Source organism: Falco biarmicus, chromosome 1 (assembly GCF_023638135.1).
Source record: "Falco biarmicus isolate bFalBia1 chromosome 1, bFalBia1.pri, whole genome shotgun sequence".
NCBI lineage: Eukaryota > Metazoa > Chordata > Aves > Falconiformes > Falconidae > Falco > Falco biarmicus.
The window spans coordinates 82,118,386-82,141,314 of NC_079288.1; the positions used below are offsets into that span (position 1 = coordinate 82,118,386).

General features: G+C 41.7%; 1 long non-coding RNA gene across 7 annotated transcripts in view; it reads left to right on the forward strand.

The window, feature by feature from the left end:
- Window positions 1-21,721, forward strand: part of LOC130153341 (uncharacterized) — a 54,793-nt gene extending 33,072 nt beyond the window's left edge. For 2 of the 7 annotated variants that reach the window (XR_008823334.1, XR_008823338.1), the window contains 3 exons: window positions 16,255-16,310; window positions 17,975-18,495; window positions 19,007-21,721. This is a non-coding gene — a long non-coding RNA (uncharacterized LOC130153341). The other 5 variants (XR_008823341.1, XR_008823339.1, XR_008823340.1 and 2 more) reach the window with 5 other exon arrangements.
- The last annotated feature ends 1,208 nt before the right edge of the window (window positions 21,722-22,929 follow it).

The following is a 22,929-nucleotide window of genomic DNA, read 5'->3' on the forward strand; positions in this document are numbered from 1 at the left end:
CGAGAGAACTGCCTATTTGTGTTTGTAATTTCCAACGTCCATGCTCTGGCAGCTTCACATTCTCATTGTTGATATCTCCGGATACATCCGTGGTTCACTACAAGTGGCTCCTGTTACCTCTATCTTCATGAGGGTGATGAAGGTACTTTGCTTTGGCTTTACTATTTGGTAAAACCTTTCTTGCTACCTTTTGGATATGGAGTTTGTCCATCAGATTGGTTAAAATGTGAATCAGATGTTAGCAGATATGTTGAAGTTGACCCAAACATGCATTAAAGGATTCAGCTCGAGTACCATATGAGGTGTGCCTGCTGCCTGGTGTGAGTGCACGGAGCCTTAGGGATGCTGTGCTAACCCTTGAGCGCTTACAGGCCTTTCGATGCATCTTACCATTTATCATGTTGGTTTTGTGCCTGTGGTTAATGAGAAGCACAACTTAGTTATTAATCTACAGTTAATTTCCATGTTGCAATGCTTTTTGGCATCTCCAAAAATGAGTCCTCAAATGTCTCTCTCAAATGTTGGCACGGAGAATAGTGGTGCCTGGGCCTTCTGACCTGAAGAAATTTAGTCCGTATGATTAAACCCTTACTCACTCTGCTGACCAGCTGCTCAAATGAGGAATCAATCCCTCTGAATCTGGTGGGGCTGTTTGTAAGGGTAACCGGTTATCAATATGACTGAGAGAGTGCCTTAACTGATGTGACTTTGGAGAGTTTCTGCTTTCTTTGGAAATACAGACCTTTATGTATGCCGTGGTCACTTTTCTCGGTGAATTAAGAATTTCTGTGTATCTTCTGCTAAACTGCCTTCTTATTTAAGTGATGAGAGCTGAAAAGATATATAATACACTAAATAGTCATAGAGGATGGTAGAATACAATTTTATTCAAGAGCAAAACCCTGTGGTCAGGTGACTTTACTCAAAAGGAGCTGAATGAACTACAAATTGTTGGATTTTAATCATCCTGTTTACCTCCTTTCACATTCAAATATTCAAGACTCCTGTGCAAAGGACTACATAAAAGATAGCTGTATGAATGTTCTTTTCATTGTGCTACAGATTTTAAACCGCAAAACCATTGCACCTAAACTGTTTGTTCCCTTTTGGATTTTTGGGTCATCAACTCGAACTTTCTCTGTTTTTGCATGAGTTTGAAATAATATGGTCCATGGTTTACAAGGGTTTTTGTAAACCAAATCACAGGACCTCTCACAAAAATTTACAAAAAGCTTGCTGCAACCTGTAATCATAGAAGAATTTGTATTATAACAGAGTAGGATTAATAATGCATGTAATTATAATATACAATTTTCTTTAGGCTTTTCTAATTATAAAAATATTTCAGATAACATCAACAGTGTGATTCTGAAACGCCTCTCATTTATTATGTAGCTCTCTTAATCAATGCTCTGCCACTGGAAATCAAGTCAGAATGTTATTATGGTCTCTCCTTCTGGATTTAATTACAGCAGTAACTCATGGCTCAAAGTCTGAGCAAACACACCATGCAGTTTATAGCTTTGAAGAACAGCCATTAATCCTGCCGTCTACCTCCCAGTGCAAGCCAATGAAAGCCCTTTAAAAATCTTTATGCCTGAAGATAAACACACATGTATATGCAAGCTGAAGGTGGGAGAGCAGAAAGCCCAGCTGCCGGGTCTATTCTGCACAGGCGCGGGGGAGCATCCATCCCTGGGAGATGGTCTCAGGTGCTTACACATCTCTGAACTTTTTGCCACCCAGACTGGGATGTTACCTTGCACCCTTAACATTTGTGAGAAGGATTTCAGGACATCAGCTCCTACCCATTGGTAGCCTGGAGGCAGGACAGGGTTTTCGCCATATAAATAGACTTGCTGAAGAGGTCTGTGTATGTCTGTGCCTCTTGTATTATTTTGGAATCAATTTCCATCATGAGTCTCTAACCTGACAATTAGCTGCAAATGGGAATAATACACTCTTTCAAGAACTTGAATTAGTATCAGGAACTGCTTTTAGTTTTGTAGCAGCGAGGGATGATGTCTCTCCCTCCAAAGCAGAAACATGCTCAGCTACACGCTAGTGACTGGGAGGGGGCAGTGTTGCCAGAGGGGTCTGGGGAAGGGTGAGGTGGAGCATGCAGAAGAGTGAATACAACTATGAATGCTTGTTTTTTGAGGCTGACTCTTTTTAAGAAAATCTTGTAACCCAAAGGAAGGACAGTTAAAATACCCTAGATTAATATCTATCAGTGCCTCTGCCTTTCAAAAAAGAATCTAAACCATGATTAAAGAAGATTCACTTGTCCTCTCAAGCCACCGTCTTGAGCACCAGCTTGCTGCATGCTCAATATTTTGAGAAAGAGTAAATTGAAACATAAGCAGCTTTGTTATTTTAGTGTGTGTGTGTATTTGAACTCACCAGGGGTGCAAGGGCCCTAAAGTCATCTGCTCGCTTTCCCAGCTGGCTGGATGGACCAACAGCTATTTGATATGTGTTTGGGAAGCTGTGGGAAGGAACCAAAGAAACGTTTGCACTTGACTGATGTAGCTTATGTCCATGCTGCACTGTGTGCTGCCAGGTTATCAGAACTGGTTGGAAATGTTGGGGTGTTTTTACCTAAATATTATTTCATCAGGACCTGCCAATTGTTTGAAATGGAAAGCGCTGGCAGGAAAGGCTAAGCTTCAACAGGCTGCTCTGTTTGAAAGACAGTGACATTTCAAAACTGATATTCTGAAATTGCCACATGCCTTCTGGAAACAAAAAGAAATTAAAGGTTGGCATTTCACTGAAACTTACCAAAAACATGGAGATGAAGCTGTGACTGACCAGCCTGAGTTTTGTGTGGTTTTGGTTTGCTAGCTCTTTCCACATTGCAACATTTTTGTCTTTGTGGAACAAGTTTGTTTGGCTTTAAAAAAAAAAAAAAATATATATATATATATATTCTGAGAGTTGTCTAGGACAGCAATTTTTTCCCAGCCTTGGTTTCCAGCTTATGTTCCAGCAGAATCTGGGGTCCTTCTCACCCCAGGAAGCCAGACAGGAGGGGCTGAAAGCACAGCAGGACTAGGTACAAGGTGTTTTGTGTCTAACAGGAGAGGATGAGAGTAGTAAAAGCACTTGGGTAGGAGCTCAGGCTAAGCCTGCAGTAAAAAAGTCTCTTTACTCTCCTCTTGTCTAACATTAGCGTTCCAAAAGCAAAATCTCTTGTCAAGCATCTCAAAAGGTGATGCAAGCTTCTCCTGCAGTGCCCAGGGACCGCTGGGTGCCCATTCGTAGTGGCGGGCTCTGCGCTGCCCTTTTGTCTCCCTTGGCTGCAGGAAGGGCTCTAGGAAGACTAAATATCAAGGATGTTTAAATGCCATGAAATGAGGGGGTGTGAGCACCTTTGTGCTCTTGCCTCTTGGCAGTCCATTAATCTAAGGGAAAAGCCTGAGAAAATAAAACTAATTAATCCCAACTACTGTGGACAGTGTAATTTAAGTTTTTTGCAAAGATTAACATTGCTTAGGCTGAAACCTGCCTCAAACCCCCCTCAGCTCACATCCTCAAGCACGAGACTATTCCGTGTTTTCTACAACAAAATATACAGCCAACTGTATTTTCTATATTTGCTTTCAAACTCATTACAGGAAACAAACCTTACAGGAAACAGAGGAAATCAGTAACTGCCATATTCCCAGGAAAAGCTGTGGGAAGAGCCTGCTGTATTATGGTTTGAATTCACTCTGCTGTCTAGCACTGGGGATATGGAGGAAAAAAAGCAACGTCCCATTCCAGTGTTCAGATCTGATGCTGTAGGGAGCGGTGTCCTTGATGGCAATGAGCCGTGGTGTCGGCTCGGAGTGGAGGAAACTGGGCTGGAGAGAGAGGGCTTCTGGCTGCAGTGGTGTGACACTGACACATGAGGCTTTAATTTCAAGGGAGGAAGTGGAGCAAAAAGGATTGCAAAATCTGGTTCTATAATGGTCTGTGAGTCTGCTTGCTGTGCTTAATATCATATTTGTGGTCTCGGAGGAAACATGAGCTGGTCCTCCTTGGGTCGAAGCAAGATGGGGAGGTGGGTGGAGTGCAGCATTAAAGTGAGAGCAAGGAAAAGTGGGGAACCTTGATGTATCAGCAGGGATACGAAGAGCCCTTACCTCTCACTGTGATTGAGAAGCAGCTGTAAAGCATTTCTTCACTTTTTTTTTTTTTTTTTAATGTTATTATTATTATGGCTGTTCTGTTTGTGAATACAGAAAACTCTTGGGCATTTGTTCTGTGATATGCATGTCAAGCCTTGCACACACCCCTCGTTGCACGTCTCCAGGTTCCTAGCAGACCTCAGCCTTGAGTCGCTTTGTTCCAGGGTATCCCAAAACCATCTGAGGAGATGGCTCACAGGCTGCGGGAGGTAATTTGCTCTGGCAACTGAGAAGAGAGCAATCTGTACAGCATCCTTAGAGCAAAGCAACACAAAGAGAAACTACTGTGGAGGGTAATTACTCCCGTAATCCTCCAGGCTTGCCTTGCCACAGCGCTGTGCCATGAGATCTGTGCGAATCTGGAGGTTTCAGTAATTCCCTTTGCAATGGTAAACGTGCATTTGCAACGTGGAGGGGAAGGTTGTTTTCATACGAAGGCAATCACTTACCCTTTATTTACTGTGAAGGATGAGGACAGGGGACTCAGACTCCCAAAGCTTTTCACAGTTGGTTTTGTTGTCTAATTATTCTGCAGAAGAGCTTTTCCCGGCAGCATGGGCCTGTGTCCTCTGTAGCAGAGCCTGGGGGCCTCCTGCCCTTGCAGAAGGTCTCTCTAGAAGTGAAGTTTCACGGTGGGGTAATACTGCAGCCCATGTGCCTTTTTCACTTTGTTTATTTCTTTTTAATGGCATCGCACGAATAAAGAAATTTGCCTTCCATATTGCCTTTTGAAGGCAGATAATTGTGTTGCTGTTGTGTTCACTACGGGCTTGTCATGCCCAAATGAATTTACATATATCTGTCTTTTCCTTCAAAAAGCAGCCCTGCCGAGTTTTCCCAGTTGTTCAGTCAGTCACAAAACACTGTTGTAAAGCAAGCGCTGCTTTATGTTGTCTAAATAGATGTGGCTTTTCTCTTGTTCCCACTGTCAGTCTTATTGTTAAATTGCTTTGAATTTGCAGTGAATTGAAATTCTGTGTTCCAAGGAGAAAGAAGTTATTACTGGTAATTAGGATTATTGGATAGTAGCACTTTTCACTCTAGAGTTAATGAGTTATGATTAGAACATATCCTTTCATTAGTTTAAAATATTCCCAATGTTATTCTGATATCGTGATTAATAATAAAAAGTTTAAATAGCAGTCCACTTAAACCAGCAGAAACACACATGGCTTCCCAGGCTACATTACACCTGTGGATGGCTAAACATGAGCCACTCAGCCTAACAGAGAGTCCCACCCTGATGAGTTCCACCAAGGTAAAAAAGTACACCGTAAAATCAGTTATCATGTAGGACATCTGAGACCATGCTTCACAAGAGACTTCCACTTGGAGTTGGCACTGAGCGGGCAATCAGTGTGATGAACTATGTTTTCTATGTTTTCACCTTTTTGGCTCCATTTCCCTGAAATGAAAAAGGTCTCCTTCAGAAACCTCTGTGGCACCATTCAAAGTTTTCTACTGGATGAAGAGGTTATGGAGGCACCATGGCATATAGAGATGGTGCTGGAGAATGTTGTGTGCTACAGTCTGGAGAAACTCTACTTTTCCCCAGCTGTCTTTGCACTGCAGGGCTCCAGGAGGATGGTTTCTGCATCAGAGCAGAGGGATGGGCATCATATTTCATCAACTGCGTTTAATCTCTGGTGAGATTAAGGTAGGTATGGGGCTCGTGCGTGTCAGGGAGTGAGGCTTATAAAGGTAGCATAGCAATGCAGGATGCTGAAAAAAACTCTTCCAGTAATTTGGAAGGTAGATTTTAAAATGGTGAGCGTCAAAGGCTAGAAACCATTCTTTGATCTTCCAAAGCCTGTAAATGAGAGCAGTGTCTGCAGGACACAACACGTGTTCAAACAATGGCAAGAAATCTGAATGGAGTTTTGAAGCAGCAAAACCCGTAAAAAATGAAAGGAAAAGGGACATAATTCAGACAGTCAGCCTAAACAACAGCATGGTTGTCTCAGATGTTTTTAGTAGACATTGTACAATAACTTATTAACTCAAAAATAAACTGTTTGAATTGCCAGCTGAATTCTTGAAAAAGGAGGGAGGTGGTAGTTAAATAATTGTGGACTTGGAATAAGAAAGATTTTAGTCTGTGCAAGTTTCTGAAAAGATCACAGCCTCAAAAACAGGGGAACATTTTTAGGTGGGAGGAAGTAATGAAAAACATTCTGAAATGTTTTTGTTGTGGTTTTCTGACCTTTTACCAAGTGCTCCAGGCCTGCATGAAATATTGAGCTATGAGGTGGGTTTGTTTATTCTTAGGTAAAGCACGCTCAGAAAACATTTATGATCACAACTGTGGGTAAACAACACTTGGAGTCCTTAGGTGGGCCCTGCCATGGCCAGCCAACCCTGGGAAGGCTCTTCAGGCTAACATTTAACTTGATGTATAAATCATGGCTTGGCTCTGCAGTGATGCTGGGCTACCTGGTTCCCAATGGAATCAAGTTAAAAACTTAAATACTTCAGTATTTTTGGACCTGAATTATTGACAGTGCTGGAAGGGGAGTATGTATGAGCAGTATACTCATATTCTTTCCAATGTTTTGGCACATAAAAACCAAATTGCTGAATTCATTTGTATACTTGCTTATCTTAGAGTGCAGTACATGGCTGGAAGATATACCTCAGTCTGTGTGCCTTTCCTTCTTAATGTCTTACCATCAATTACAGCATTAGTTACCCATGTTTTCTGTTTCTAAATACATCTGGAGGGTTGGTTGCTTTTTTTTTTTTTTAACTATTCATTGAGACAGAGACTTACTTTTTACCGGAGTTTCTGAATGTGCTTTTAAAAATCTTGGAGCCAACCTGTGACAGCCAGAAGAAAAACAGGACTGGATGATGGAGACTGGTTGTATCAAGGCAGTTGTGTAAAGCAATGAGGTAAGTTTCAGTGTTTTCTTCTAATGTGCTGTCTCAAGGTATCCTATTGGAATTTTGTAAGACAATTGCTTTTTATAAATGTGTTGTGACAAGCAATTGCACACCACTCCGCACATCTTAAGAGAGGAAGAACAGAATAATTGAAAATAGGGCTGGGAGAGCTCTCGGGAGGTCACCCAGTCCATCTCCCCAGCCAGGTGGGATTGGCTTCACACTAACTACTCCTGGCATATGTTTGCCTCACATGTTTTCAAAAACCTCCAGTGACAGAGATCCTGCAACCTCCCTAGGAAATTCTGTCAGGGCTTATTGCTGCTTAACATTAGAAACATCTTTCCTACTGCCTTGCTCACGTCCCTCTCGAGGTCAGCGTCATACTGTTGCCTCTTGTCCCTCTCGAGGCCAGTGTGATACCTTTTGCCTTTTGCCAGGCTGCCAGGGAGCACAGGGGATGGTCACTTCCCTTCTTCTACAGCTACAAGTCCATCTGTTTGGATACTGCTATGATTCTTCTTAGTGTTCTTCTTTCTAAATTAAATTAATCCTATGCTTTTAATGTTTCCTCATAATGCATGGGGTTTAAACCTTCTCTCATTTATGTTGTTTTCTTCTGGACTCGAACTAAATGATCTATGCCCTTTCTGAAAACGTTGGCCCAAACCTACATTTCAGTGGCTGCAGTTTCTCTTCCTGATAATTATTTTGCAAGGGGTGCTTTGCTCATCACAGCAAGGGTTTTCAGGAGCCTTTGTTAAAGCAGTCTTTGGTAAGTGCCCAGTCCTGGACCCGATATGGTGTTTGAGTAGGCAGTACAGACTAGAGGAGCCTCAACATCTTAGCTGATCTCCGGTACCCTAAGGAGTCCTAAATTTTAAATGGGAAGAGGACATGAAAGGAAGATGGTAAAAACACATAGTGGCACCATTCTCAAAGATGTCTAATTCTTAGAAATACTTTTTACTGATCTGTGTTAGCCTCCAACTGTCTGTCCCCTGCAACTTCTCAAGCAATACATCTATAGAAGTGACTCTCCATGTGAGCCTCTGAGCGTGAGAGTGGGTCAGGAGAGCCAGCCATGATGCAAACTTCAGCTAAACAACCCTGAAAAATTCATGTTGTATGTATTATGGGGGCTGGTCAAGAGGATTCTCTCCTCCTGGAAGAAACACAGGCATTTTTGGCTTGTATTATGCTACTTTGATCCTGAAACCTCCTTTGGCGGTGGCAAAACACCCACTAAGGGTCATGGCCAGGGTGTTTTATAGTAGGCTTCTATCCCAGTTGAGTAAGTTTAGGATGGAAAAAGCTTTGTCTTCCCAAAGCAGCTGAAGGACTAGATGACTTTTACAGTTACGTGGCTGTCAAAAAAGCCTCCAAATCCCTTCGGGTTAGGGACTCCAAACATCACCATCTAAGTGAAGTGATTTTTGGAAAAAAATGTCAGCAGATAATCGTTTGATTTGGTAGGAATTGAATTAATTTGAGAGGGGGGGGGGGAAAAAAGGGTTGTTGTTGGCTATCCTCTCCGCTGACAATGTTAACTGGGAGATAGGGATCCGTTCAAACATAAGCAATTATAATTGCATAAACATAAATATGTAGGTTTCTAGAGCTTTTGCAGGGGACTGAGCTGATACTGCAGCTTGTGCTGGGTATCTGGGAAATAAAATGAAGAGAAATAGCCTTGCTCTGAGTGTGTGAGGTTAAACTTGTTGCTGCCTCTCTCACTTTGGGATTTCTGCATCCAACAGATTTCACACTCTTTTAAGTAAGCAGAGTTTCAATGTTTTCTGCCATATAGTTTAATACCACATAAAGGAAGAGAAAGAAAAGGAAGTTGGCTAATGCTGGGATTGTTCTGGTGTTTTCTTATACAACAGAATGGTAAATTGTTTTCCTTGGCTTTCTGGAAAATTTCTGACCTTGATACTTCATATTCAATTTATGTAAACAATTACAAAAGCATCTGAGCCAAACAGAAAAGGCTATTTCTTGAAAACCTGCAGGGAATGCACATGGGAATTTCCCACATGCTGTGGCAATCTTAAAAATACCTCCTTGTAACCCCACAATATTAATGATTAACTCCGGAACTGTGAGGTTTTCCAGACTTCCAGTGAACTCAGTGATTTGTGTGTTCAGCTGCATGTATCAGGGAGAGGTAGTAAAAAAAAAAAGTAATTTACCACTTCTAGTGACTTGCATTTAAGAAACAATCTGCCCCATTTTTCCCTTGAAATTCAGGGATTTCTGCAGATTGCTTGGTTGATAAATAGCACAGTACAGGAAATGTTGTTTTGTGGCTAAGCTGTGTGCTGAGATGCTCTTGCAAGAATGAGCTGGAACCAGCTTTGTTCTTCACAAATTACTCAAAGATGGAGCTGCTTTGCTCAGGACACTTGCCCACACATTGCAGCATGAACTTTCAGAGATGTGCTAAACATTATTGATATCTTGTTTATGTACATCTGAAATTTAGTGTTGGTGTTAGCTTTGTGAATTGTTTCTGTTATATTTGCTGAAGAAGAGAGAAGGAGCAGACTGCCTCTTGAGAGGTGATTTCCCAGAGCAAGCAGGGCTTCTTGTGCAAGGAGATTCACATCACACAAAGTCTGCTCAGCTTGTGGCATGGTGGGCAGCACCACTGACAACAGTTTACAGTTGCATGAAGCTTTTGAAAGATGCCAAGTGCCAAACCCTCACCTATCTATGCCACAGCCTGTCCGTAATAGTTAAGAGTATCCAGCCTCTTGGATCACTTTTCTTTATTGATCCTGTTTAATGTAGTGGTGTGGTCTATCAACCATCCCACTGCTCTGGTTTGGTGGTGATAATATTTTTACCTTTAAAATTTCTAGAGTGTGGCTTTTTAATGTATTCAGATTGAGAGACTGGAACTTGGCAGTCATGGGTGCCAAGTCAGTATTCATCTTTACTGGGCCAGAATAAAACTGTTTCAGAGTACCTTGTGAACACTTCCTTTTCAAGGTGTTTTTAATATCAATATATATACATCATTTAGTTATATATGTATACTTTAGTCTCTCATTACTTATCTGTCCATCCATCCATCTATCCATCCATCCATTTATATGGTGGCTCCTCTGGATGTTTCTTGGGTCAATATAAGTCTTTTTTTTTTTTCACTGGCGGGGCAGTCCCAGCAGTATCCTAATGACACAGTCCCCCACAATTCACAGTTAGACCATCAGAGCTTTGCTGCAGCAGATGTTGGGAACTTACCTGCCTGCAGTCAGAAATATCTCTACAAACTAGACTTAAAGAAAGAATCAAGCTTTAGCTGCACAGAGCAGGAGAACCTGTTTTTTCTTCTGAATGGAAAGATGCATGTGTGATGTTTTTTTTCTTCTGAATGGAAAGATGCATGTGTGATTTTTTTTCTTCTGGATGGAAAGATACATGTGAAAGACAGGGATGATGAACAGATGAATTTCTTTCCTGTGATTGTCTTCTTTTGGGCTAGCACAGAAATTAAAAAGAAGACACAGCCTTGTTAGACCTTCAGTGAGTGAAATTGTTTGTGTTTTTGGGGAAATAACAGCAAGTCTAACAGGTAGGGTGATGGGGTTGTATGCACAGACTGGGTCTACAGCAAGCTGCACTGAAAGCTGTGTTTGACAGTATGGAGGTGATTAAAATAACCTTGATGAAGTACTGTTAAGAAATTATTCTAGTTATGAATCTTGCATTATTTAATGACCATTCTTGAAACTTCAGGTCCTGCGAGCAGCTCATTTAATGAAAACATTAGTTTCCAAAAATTAGGTTGGCTTCTTCTCCTTCCAGTCATGAGAAGTGACCTGGAAATCAGAGCTGGGTACACCTACAAGATTCCAAACTCAGAAAGTCAAGTAGGAAGAATAGACACCAAATCTTTTAAATCAGAATGTTTCAAAAAACCCCTCACACCGCCTTTTAAACAAAGGGTGGAAATGTTCTATCTTTTATAGTATTAAACCCCCCTGCATTAATATGAATCTATGGTAATTGTTTAAAGGAAGAATATTTACATACAGGTAACTGGCAGGCAATGAAATGTCATCTGAGAAGATGATGACCCTTTCAAACTTTACTATTCTTGGGCTCATAATGTTGTGGGCACTATTCACTGCTCAGCATCTATGTACATGCATATAGCTATATATATGTATCTATTAAGTTTCCTTTCTTCTGTGCCTAATACACAGAGGATGTGGCTTTGTTTCAGCCCTGCTGTGACATTTACCTTTCCGTCTGGGGGTAGAGGCTCACACATTCAGCTTGAGAAGTCCTGGGTTGAGTTGTTCTGAAGACAGATGTTGGCTATAATTTTTGTGGGGTTTGGTTTAGAGTTCAGCCTGTGCTAGGGCACATGTGGTCAGAACATCTTGCCTCTGTAGTCAGGGAGCAGATAACCAGCTGGTCAGTACAGTACATCTCTCTGTATCTGCTTGATTAATGAAGGATATGGGTCTGCCACAGCTTTTACCTTCAGATCTTGGCTCTTCAGTTGACTCTTGCTTTCACCCTCAGAGAGCTTAATTTTCCTCCCAGATAAGATTTATTTCACTGGGTGGTGTTTTTTTTTTTCTTAAACCCCCCCCCCCCCAAAACACCACCAAAAAACAAAATCACCAGCAGAACCCAAACAAGCTTAGAGGTATCCAATTACTGGCACCAAACTCATGAACTTTTGCCCCATTCAGTGTTTTCCATTTCCCATTACGTTCAGTTTGACTGGAGCCACATGCTGTCCCCATTCCTAAGCTGGCCATTTCCTGCTGGAAAAGGCAGGGAGAGATTCTGCATTGGCTGGGAGAGAAATAATACCTGCAGTTCTCTCTGCAACTTCTGTGAATATTACACTGCTGTGTGTGTTGCTGACATTCGTAAACCCTCAGAATTTTCAAAAGTAAGATTTGGGAAAACGTGTTTGCATATGGGACTCACTGTACCATGGAACTATGGCTTATTATTATGGCATAAGAGCTTCACTTTACTGTCAGCTGATACAATAAAACTGTATCATACGGAGCTTGGAGTTCAGCAAACTGGCTTTTGTTCTGTACCCTGCTACAGATCGATCTCCATATGTTTTATTTCAGTTAGGATAATTGCAGATATAAATTTAAGTATCTGCCCTCTTTTAAAGCTGTTGACTCCTTGTTTCCTCCAACATTTTCATAGCAGTTAGGCACTGTAGAAAGTATTTCTGTGACTCATTTAAGAATTTTTATGTTATAACTGCATTGACCTATAAGGAAGCCTCTAGGAAAAACTAAACACCCAATTTACCCTATTTTTCCCAAGTTGTTTTTTCTGTTACACACCTCTGTTCTGTCACCTTTTACTTGCTTCCCTCTAAATTGAAGGCTGTTATACTGCCTTAAATCTTTCTACCTATGGGAGTCTTTTTAGGCTGCTGAACATTGTAATTAACCACTTTGGACTTTCCAGGTTTTACTGCGTGTACGCTCTGCTAAAATTCAAGCCGTGTATGGCAAACAGAGTTCCAGATGAAGGCGTATTGCTAACTAACATAATGGCATTATTCATCCAACAATGCTCCTTTTTAATGACTTTTCTTTTTACTGTTGCTGTGCAGCAGTCAAACACACCTTTTTCCTGTGCATTTTGGCAAACAACAGGCATTAACTTTGAAGCTCAAGGCACTTGAGCTTTTAAGGTTGAGCGTCCACATTTCATGAAAACTGTTCTAGTTACCTGATTGTAAGTCTCATAAGGACTGAAGAACCCCCAAATGACCTTTTAAATTCATAGTATCACAGAGTTGTTTAGACTGGAAAAGACCTTTAAGATCATTGAGTCCAACTGTTAATGCAGCACTGCCAGGTCCATCACTAAACCATGTCACTAAGAACCACACCTACATGGCTTTTCAATATCTCCAGGGATGGTAACTCTACTACTTCCCTGGGCAGCCTGTTCAATGCTTGACCACCCTTGCAGTGAAGAAATGTTTCCCAATACCCAATCTAACCCTCCCCTGGCGCAACTTGAGGCCATTTCCTCTTGTGCTGTTGCTTGTTATCTGGGAGAAGAGACAGACCCCACCTGCCTACAACCTCCTTTCAGGCAGCTGTAGAGAGCAATAAGGTCCCCCCCAGCCCCCTTCTTTCCAGGCTGACCCCCCCGCCCCCCAGGCTGGTGCCCCAGCCCCTGCCCCAGCCCCTGCCCGGCTCTGGACACGCTCCAGCCCCTCAGTGTCTGTCTGGCCGTGAGGGGCCCAACGCTGAGCCCAGGCCCCGCGGGGCGGCCCCACCAGTGCCCAGGGCAGGGGGATGGGCGCTGCCCCGGCCCTGTTATTCCTGGGAAGACCTCCTGGCTAACACAGCTGGGGTGGCCTTGGTCCTCCTTCTGGTGGCAGCAGGTGCAGGTGAGCCCAGGTTCATCTTGTGCCACCAACCTGAAGGTGAGGTTTGCACGGTGCAGAGGAGATTCCAAGCTACAAAGCAACCAGTCTGGTGGATGGACGGGTCCTGCCTTGCTGCACCCCAGGAGCTGTGCTTTAACTGGGGATGGGCCAGGCTGTGCGGGTGTGTTGCCCACTTGGGTAGGGAGATGGTGCCTGGAGGAGATGTTTTGCTACCACTACCAAACTGGATTTTGTTAACACAGCAGGAAACCATGAGGTGGCATTGACTGTGTCACAGCACCATCTGCAAAAGTATGCTGTATTGCGCAGAGACTGTAGCAGAATTAGGCAACGGTGTTGCAAACTGTGATAAAGCACACATTAAACACACAGTGCTCTGGGAACGGATCTAGCAGTTCTTGCTCAAGGAGTCCCAAAATGGTCCACACAGCTTATGGTTGTGATAAAAACAGGCAGATAAGACACTGCTATGTCCCTACGAGGTGGCTAGAATATAGATTCGAAGAATGAGTGGTGTGCCTGTAGGTGAAGCACAGGCTTGCTAGGGCTTAATAGCATGCTGTGAATTTGCCTCTATGCGGTTTAGTCATGACCATGACTGAGACAGCTCAGCCGAGGGGAGCCACAGGGATTTCAATTCTGACAACATGAACTAGGGAGAAAACCTGAAATGATGCTGGTATTAGTCATATAGAAATCTCTGGTGATGCACAGTAACTAAGTTTGAAATTAAAAGGGATATGGACTAATCAGCATGAATGTGATCATCTAAGATGGAGAAACTACCAGTTGTAAAACCAAAACTTTGATGATGAATGCACAACCAGTTCTATACTGGTATTAAAATTCTCATCCATCCATTTGTATGGTGAAAGATGTCTTTCCCCTTGAGCGAGTCTGGAGGGGCCGTGCAATGTCTGAAAGTTCATGATCCGTAGCTGTCGAAGGGGCTCTGGCTTTTAAATAAGCCAGCTGGTGATCAGATGCTGTGACTTGCTATTTATTTTGCAAATCATACCTGCGGACATGTTTCCTTAGCAAAGTCACTGATTGTGACAAATGTGTATAACAAGTGCAGTCTTCTATTGATTCTCACATTCTATTTTCTGCTTTTGGTGAAAACAGATGGAATTCAATTTTCTCACAATTACTATTAGCCAAGAATAACATCACTTAAATCAGTGCGGGGGAGGTGGAAAGTTGCAACTACACAAACACAGAGCCTGAAAAGCTGGATATTGAAATGTAACTTGCAAATAACCATAACTGATGTGCTATACAGGCCTTAATTCAGAAACACACTTAAGCATTTTCTGGACGCAAAGTGTTATGTCCTACTGACATTATACGTGTGACCTTCAGAAGGAGGGTGATCCAGATTGTTCTTGTAGGTTAGTTTCATGGCATGACTGATGCTTAAAGTGTAAAGTGTCAGGATATTTTCCACTAAAAATAAACCCAGGGCAAGGCTGGATGTCGCTGAAGCTAATATAAGGGTATGCAGTTCTACAAAATCATTGCTTACCTTGCAAAACATTAAAGAAAATTCTGAAGAAATTAAAATATTAGTACATAATTAGAAGTCAATCCTTGGGCACACAATAAATAATTTCCAAATATTTGGGCTGTTTTAGATCAAAATGCTGTGAATTTAGAGAGGGTGCATTGCATAGCTAATGCATGAGTAAAAAATCCTACATTCTGTGAATGTTAAAGGGTAAATCAAATGCTTAAGGTTAAAAAATAGCATAATTAAAGATTTTTTGAAATACCAGCTTTACACTGATTCTTTCACATCATGCTGAACGCTCAAATGATGTGATCACAGGTATTTTAGTCCCGTTCTTATGTATGGCCTCTGGCTTTGTTTAGTGACTAATACGGGATTATTAGTTTCATCCTAGGCTTCCTTCTGTCCTTTTCATTGTTACAGGAGCTCAACAATTCCACCAACTACTATGTTTCTGCTCACAGTGGCGTTGTAAAGAGCCATTGTTAGACGCTATCATACAGATACTGAATGGAGCCAGACACCTCTGTGTCAAAAAGGCACCAGGATAAGATCATTATGATAGTCTATTTCAGAGCCTTTAGTGTTTTATAGTGCTTTATGTGTTCACAGCAAAGATATGTGGACATCATACAACTGGTGTCTGTAGTAAGGTGTCTGAAAAAGTAAGATGACCTGCCAGTGGTCATCCATGAAAGTCTTGCCCTGTAACACTTGTGAAATCTATGGCTTAATGCCTAATAAACCCATTTTGTGAGGGCAGCTCACAAGCCTGGCAGAAGAAGCCCGAGGAACACCAGTTCTGCGCCTGCATGCTGGGACTGAAGTTACACTTTGCAGGTTTTTAGAAGTCGCATTTTTAAACCTTAATGAGTTGACTGAAACTGCATAAGATGAAGCTGTTGTTTTGGCCAGGTTTGGGGAAGTATTCATAACAGCAGCAAAATGCCTCTCCTATCCCTGAAATGATGGTCCTGTCATATTCCAAGCCCCAGAAGCATTGAGGTGGGCTGGAATATTTCATTTTGCCTTTTCACAAGGCCAGAACACTATTTTTCTTTAAGAAACAGCAGAGCAGCTTTTGATGAAAACTTTTTCCAAGAGATGTCAAGGCAAAAAAAAAAAAAGACAAAAAACCCACCAAGAATTTTTTAAAGTTAATCCACCCATTTGTGAATTTTGAAGTGTTAAACAAGCTACCTCTGTCCAAGCAGTCACGTCTTGCACACAGTCTGAATGTGGAATAATTAAAAAATGGAAATCTATTTTCCTTTGTGCAGCATTTATCATTTCTAAAGGCATTCAGCCGGTACAAGTGATTCCTCTTTCAAATCAGGTGAGGAAAGCATGAATGAGGTGGCTGCTCAAAACCTACAGCGACCTCTGGACAGGATTATTCATGGGGTGGGGAGGCTGGGAAGCTCTGGGCATAGGAAGGTGGGGGGTGAGTGTGGGTGGGGTGTGTATGACAGCCCCTGGACACCCATCCGTGCCGGGCAAGGGTTGTGTTTGGCTGGGGAGACAAAGCGCTTGCTCATGGCCAAGTTTGCTGCATTGCGGGAAAAGATGAGTCAGCTCTTCACACCTGATCCACCACTGCTGGTTCATCCAGTACAGAAATGGATGCATCCTCAGCTCCCAGCTGGCAGGGATTGATTTTCCATCCCTTTGCACAGTGGTTTGTACCAGAGGGAGGTGGCTGCATTGGTGATGGGGTGCTGGGACCACCAAGGTTGGTCTCTGTGGGTGCAGGGTGACACTTCTCCTGCAGCCTTCCTGCACCCTCTTTGCCCCCGTGGTTCTTGTGGTCACATGTTTTCTTTCTTGCAGCAGCAGAGCCGTGTGTTGAAAGGCTGTAATTTAAGCTGAGATTGCATCTTTTCTCTCCCTACTGTTTTCTGTCATCTGAATATTTCTCAAGAAATTACTTTGTGGGCTTAAATTTCTCACGTTAAAACCCGACTATTTATCAGCATCTGATACATATTTAAATAACTTTCCAGTGCCCTTGTTTAATTCACAGCACTGAATGCTCACTGAAGTCAAATCATGAAACACATTGGTGTCAGGATATTTCCATACTTTTTTTTTTTTTTTATCCTTCCACTTCTAACGTCCTTGTTAAGAAGCAAGTAAGGACTAAATAGTTTGAGCAATTCTTTCTGGGAAGGTATTTCTAAGCAAAGAAGTAACAAGCCTGGGATCTAAGTACACAAGACCTGCAAAAACTGAGATGTTAAAATAATCGCAAACCTTACAAATGAGACAGAAGCATAACTCTTACTGCTCTTGGCACTGGTTAAATCTAGAGAGGAAATTGAAGATTTTTATGATTCTAATAAAATTACTGTTCAACACATTCAAAGGGATGATAGCGAAACATAAAGGGCAGTGTCTCATACATTAATGTTAACCCGACAATATCATTTATATTGAAATTTGACTTGACTTTCAAGCACCATTTGAAAGGTTATTGCATGTGAAACTGAATTAAACAATACAGCTGAAGTTTCCCCTTTTATAATTGAAAATCAAAGCTGTAGTTTTCTTTCTGTAAGTCCTGACTCAAAAAAGCCAAAAATAAGAATATGTGCCCTAGAATTATGCCTTGCTCTACCTCCTACCAGCAAAATCCCAAGTTTGTTAGGGGGGGAGGAAAAACAAAAGCAGGTGAAAAAGGCATACCCTTAACGCAGAGCTCTGGTGCCAGAACTGGCTTATGCCAGAGTGCACATTAATGAGGCTGTTTCACCTTTACACTAGGGTGCCTGAAATAAGATACTCCTCCACTCTCTAGTTTCTAAGTCTTGTATTTCCATCCCTGTCTTTATTAATTTTGGGCTGATGAAATCCTTTCCCATGCTGTCCTGTCCCAACCTTTACCTCTCAGACTGCTCTAGTTATTTGAAGCACAATACCTTGTTTAGCTAAGCTAGCCTGCTATGTACGTGTGAGCTGGATCAAATAACTCTGCTTCAGTCACCTCTTTAACTTTTCCAGGAATTATATTAAAAACTAACATCCATCTCCCCGAGGGCTTAATGCAGAGTCTCAGCAAGCCTACATCATTTTGGTAAATAGCTTGGAAATTTTAGAATTCACGTGAAAACATCCTTAACTGAGTGGGACCCCAGGAAAAAAAAGACAAATCCCCATCCTCATCCTGAGATGACTTTGTTGCAAATGCAACTTTTAAATGAGGCAAGCTAGTTCAGCAGAAACCATCAGACTTTTCTGAGAATCTCTCCACTGTGTTCCTGCCAACTCTACCACTTTGGGCATTCATCTACCAGATTTCCAGGCAGCTGAGAAGTGCAGACAAATGGTCACTGTACACACAGCAAGGAGCCAGCCCGCACCTCTGCACAACGGTCGGGCACGCCAGCGGCCTCAGACCTGTGAATACTGGCACGTTTGTGCCGGCTGTCACTAACAGGGGAGGCAGAAACATGTCAAGCAAACAGAATCTGACTCCGTCAGAGAAGACGGTACCTCCGACACAATGCAGAAATGGGACGGAGGTAAATACAGGGATTTATGTTCCTTACAACCAGACTGTTCAATGGAACAGGGAGGAGCTGTCAGAAGTTGTCTTTATGAAGAATGGTTTTTATTAAACTAGGAATGGATTTTCCTAGTTGAGGTGCTTAGCACATGTGGAGGGAAGATTTGGAAACAGGAAAGACTTTCTCCAAGGTTTATTTTTGTTGCTTTGCCTATGGCAGTATTTTTCAAAGAATGGCTTGTGTTTTGGGGAGAGAAAGAGGGGCAGGGGAGGCAGCTGGGGAAAAGTCATAAGAATTAGATAAAATCTTCTTTACCCCCTAAAATACGTCCCCCACAATTGAAATATCTGGATTTACTATTGGGAGATACATTCATATTTTTGAAAAAAATGTATAGATGGATAAAATGTATTAAACCATCTACTTAAGTTCCCAACTCAAATAACCATGTTTCCATTGTGTATTTTTATGACTGCAAGGGTGTTTAAATTCATCTATCTCTATTAATCTTATTTTTTTTCCACAGTGAACAGTCCTGTCTCTACTCCCACCAAGTCACGCTTCCTGCGATTTCAAAAGTAAACAAGTACAGACAACATGAATGGCAGCAAATAATGTAAACAGGAATTCTCATGCTAATTGTACCCATGCTCTGCTATACTTAGAAGTGGAAGTCAAGTCAGTGTTTGGTGAAGCATATCTCCTGCAACCAAGAAGGAAGCAGAAAAATAATCAACTTAGGGGCTGGTCAGTCTGCAGAGGAAATCCGAGGTGCAGTTTCACAATACATTAAGTCCACAACAATATAGGTTCAAAAGTTCCCTTTCTGCCTGACCTTGGCCTTTTGGGAAGGCTTGGGAAGAGGAAATGGTGTTTTAAAAACCAGATAGCCCACTAAACTGATTTGTAGTTTGGCCTTCCAAAAGCGCGTGCTCGTACAGAGAGGAAACGAGCCTGGGCACAGAAAGATCTCTGTGATGGAGCCATGTGGGCAGAGTTTGCTGCTGAAGCCAGAAGGGTGTGGAAGTACATATCGGGAGTAAAATGGGGAGATAGCTATTAGCATGCCCTTTGATTTCAGATAACATATTTAGTGAGAGTTGGTGGAGTCGGAGCTCCTGGACAGCTTCATTCCTGGTGGGATGCACTAACTTCTTCGTGATGAAACAGCTCTGGTTGCCCCTTTCCGAGTCATGTTGCTGTGCAGGAACCATCTACCAAGCTCAAGTGTTGCATGAGCTGGGACTTGTGAAAAGACACAAGGACTTGCATGTTAGGAAAAGGTGACAGTGATAACCGTGTAGTTTAAATTTTACTTATTATGGTTAACACCAAAGTGTGTGTCGCTTTTATTGCCCTCGATCGTGTGTTATTTCTCGGGTTTTTTGCTAAGCTTACTGAATAAAGCCCAGTGTGGACAGCCAGCCTCAGCAACATCTGTAGATGCTTCTGTGCAGGTAAGAATAATAACATTCAGCAACACTGACATCTTGTGGCTGATGAGAAATGACTCAGACATGCCAGATGAGCCACAAATGTCCCTTCATCAATCGTGTATTCAACATCTCCTAAAATATGGCGATGCTTAAAGTACCACAAGTCTGGTAACTGAGAGGTTAAAGGCAGAAAACGCATCAAGGTGCCGGTTTATTAGTTGACTGAGCCATGTGTGTGGATAATCCGGCTGCATGCTAATCCTTTTGGCTAATCTTCTCTGTGTGAATGATTCCCTCCAGAGGACAGGGATAGAGTCTGGGATTTTTGACATGACAAACAGAAGCTGTCGCTCCCTGCAGATGATCTTCTTTGTGTTTTCCTCCTCCATGGGGAATCTGGGAGAGAAAATACCTCTGGAAAAGACCCCTGGAGGAATCTTTCTTGCTACCTATTGTTACTGCCAGAAATAAAATCAGCGAAGCCAGGCTGTGAGTCTCTGCCTCTCAGCCAGTGGAGATTTTTGGGAAAAGGTGTGGTAGGGAAGACTGTTGGTATGGCAAGATTTGTAGGAGCAAATCCCGGCTGTCTGGAGAGTTGCGAACTCTTCTGCATGCTTAGGGAACCGAGGCTTAAATATAACCTGTATAAAATAGCCTTACCCTTGAAGTATGGGTAGGAAGAGAAAATCTGCTTGGGACTCCAGTAGATGGTGGAGGGAACAGATGTCCTTTTTAGTCTAAAGATAGATGTTTGTGACACTGCAACATGTTATGGTCAGCCTTGGACTTCTGAGTTGCTAGCAGCTTCTTGGAATGCTTCCTTGTTTGTGAGTGTTTTTGTTGCTAATGAACATCTGTATCCACTTTATCATCCGAACCCAGTGATGAAATGATTACTGAACATGAAATAAAATGTTATGCAATGGACTTTTACAAGTATCTAGAGAACTTTCAGGCTTTCTTGAGGATGCTAGATCTGGGATTGTAAGGAGCAATGACTTTATGGTCTGCTTAAAGACTGTGCCCCTTGAAATCAAAGCAATTGTCTCATTTGAGGCCTGTATTGCATAATATTATTTATGAAACCTGGGGCTAGAATTGTAAAAGGCCACACCTAGCTGAGGCTGGGATAAAATTGACTAGGAAAATCTTAAAAGCCTAAAACAGACTGAAGCTGGCTCTGGCTTGGGGGTCCTATTTGCTAATTGTTGGGGAATAACATCCTATTCCTAGTCTCAGAATGAATTTACTTCTCACCCCCCCACACACCTTGCCCTTTTTTAGAATGGCTTTGAGTAACTTCACCTAGTGAGACCATGAAAACAAACAATAGAGCTGAATGATTCTGTGATTTGTAGTGTGCTTGGCTGTACTACGTATTGTGCCTTGGCATCTTTTAATTCAGTGCATTAAGTCACCTTAAATCACTGACATACACAAATGCTGTAATTTAGTATACTATGTAAAGATTCCAGTTTAAAATGGTTGATATCATGTTTTTGGGGAAAAGACCCTTTTATCTGTTCTGTTGACTTCAGTTAGTAACACAAAAGATTATTCTTAGCTGATAGGAGTAATCTGGAGGGAAATCTATTATTCAACATAATTTAGAAGTGGGTATTATGGAGCTTGCAAGAACCATTCATTTATACTGATGTTTTCCTCTAAAACACATCTTGTTGTATTGTCTAACTATATTAAAATCTATCACACTGAATCACAGATGTTTGTTTCAAAGAATAAAAAGTGCTCAATTCAGCAGAAACTTGCAGCAGTATGCTGAGTTAGCACCTTTCAAAATTCCAGCCAAATTGGTGTGATTTTTGTTTATTTAGTCTCTGAAATGTATTATACTGACTTCAAGAAGAGTAAAGTTCTCTAATCTCTACCCCTCATTTCTTGAGCACAATTTACATATATAATTTTTAATATATGTTCTTTTTCATCGACCACTGACAAAAATGAAAGGTATGCCACTGTGTAGCATTTGGTGTTATGTAAAGCAACATCTCTATTTCCTATTTTACATTTAGAAATAATTTCTTTTTTCCCTAAACCAATAGAAATGTTGCTGTTTTAATAGCCCACACTGTAAGATGGGGCTATAAAATTCATATGCCTTTTTGTGAGCTGCAACAGGGAACAGCACAGACAAATGATGGTAAGCTTATGACCTCAACTTTGACATTAACATTTGAAAAAAAGGACATCGAACAGTAAATTAGGAGTGAACGGTTCAGTCTCTTCATAACTCACTTGCAATGATTTTGAATGGATGTGTTGTTTCCAGAACTGTAAGCATGGAAAAACTGGGACTGATGTTGAAAACTGTAATAGGCCCTAATTTGATTTTAAACAGTTACACTTTTTAAGTTACACAGTTGAAGCTTGGTGAAACGTCTGAAGGTACGAACACAAGACACTTCTGGTAAACTGTAGGCATTTGTAATGCAATGTAAATTATTCTTCTCATCAGGGAAGGTGAAGCAGAGAGATCCCTGAGCTTTGCAGAGATACTCAGCTGTCCACTCAACTATTTGATGGTCATCAAGTCAATATTTCTGCATTGCCCAACAGCCCTACATGATTCACCCGTTGTTGGAGCAATATTGGTGTCAGGATTGGATTTCTGTTAGCTTTGACCCTTGCTTATGTATTCAGCCTACAACTATTTTTTCCCCTCTCACACTATATTTTTTTATAACATATGTTTTTTCATCTGTAGGTCTAGAAAGCCAGATGTCCACGGCTCTTTTGGTCAATACAATCTGTTATGCTGCCAATCATAAGCCCTTTAAATACTGCTACAGAAGATTACAGAGTTTGTTTTCATATCCCTGGTCTAAACCTATTTACCAGATTCATAATGATGCTCTAAACCAGTATCTGTACGTTGCCCAGTCATACATGAACTGCTGTATTTTAGTTGTTAAGTAATGGGCAAGCAATGAAGCAGCTGTTGAAACATTGCGCTGGGTTTTTCTGTCTCAGGCTGAATGACAGAATTTGCCAG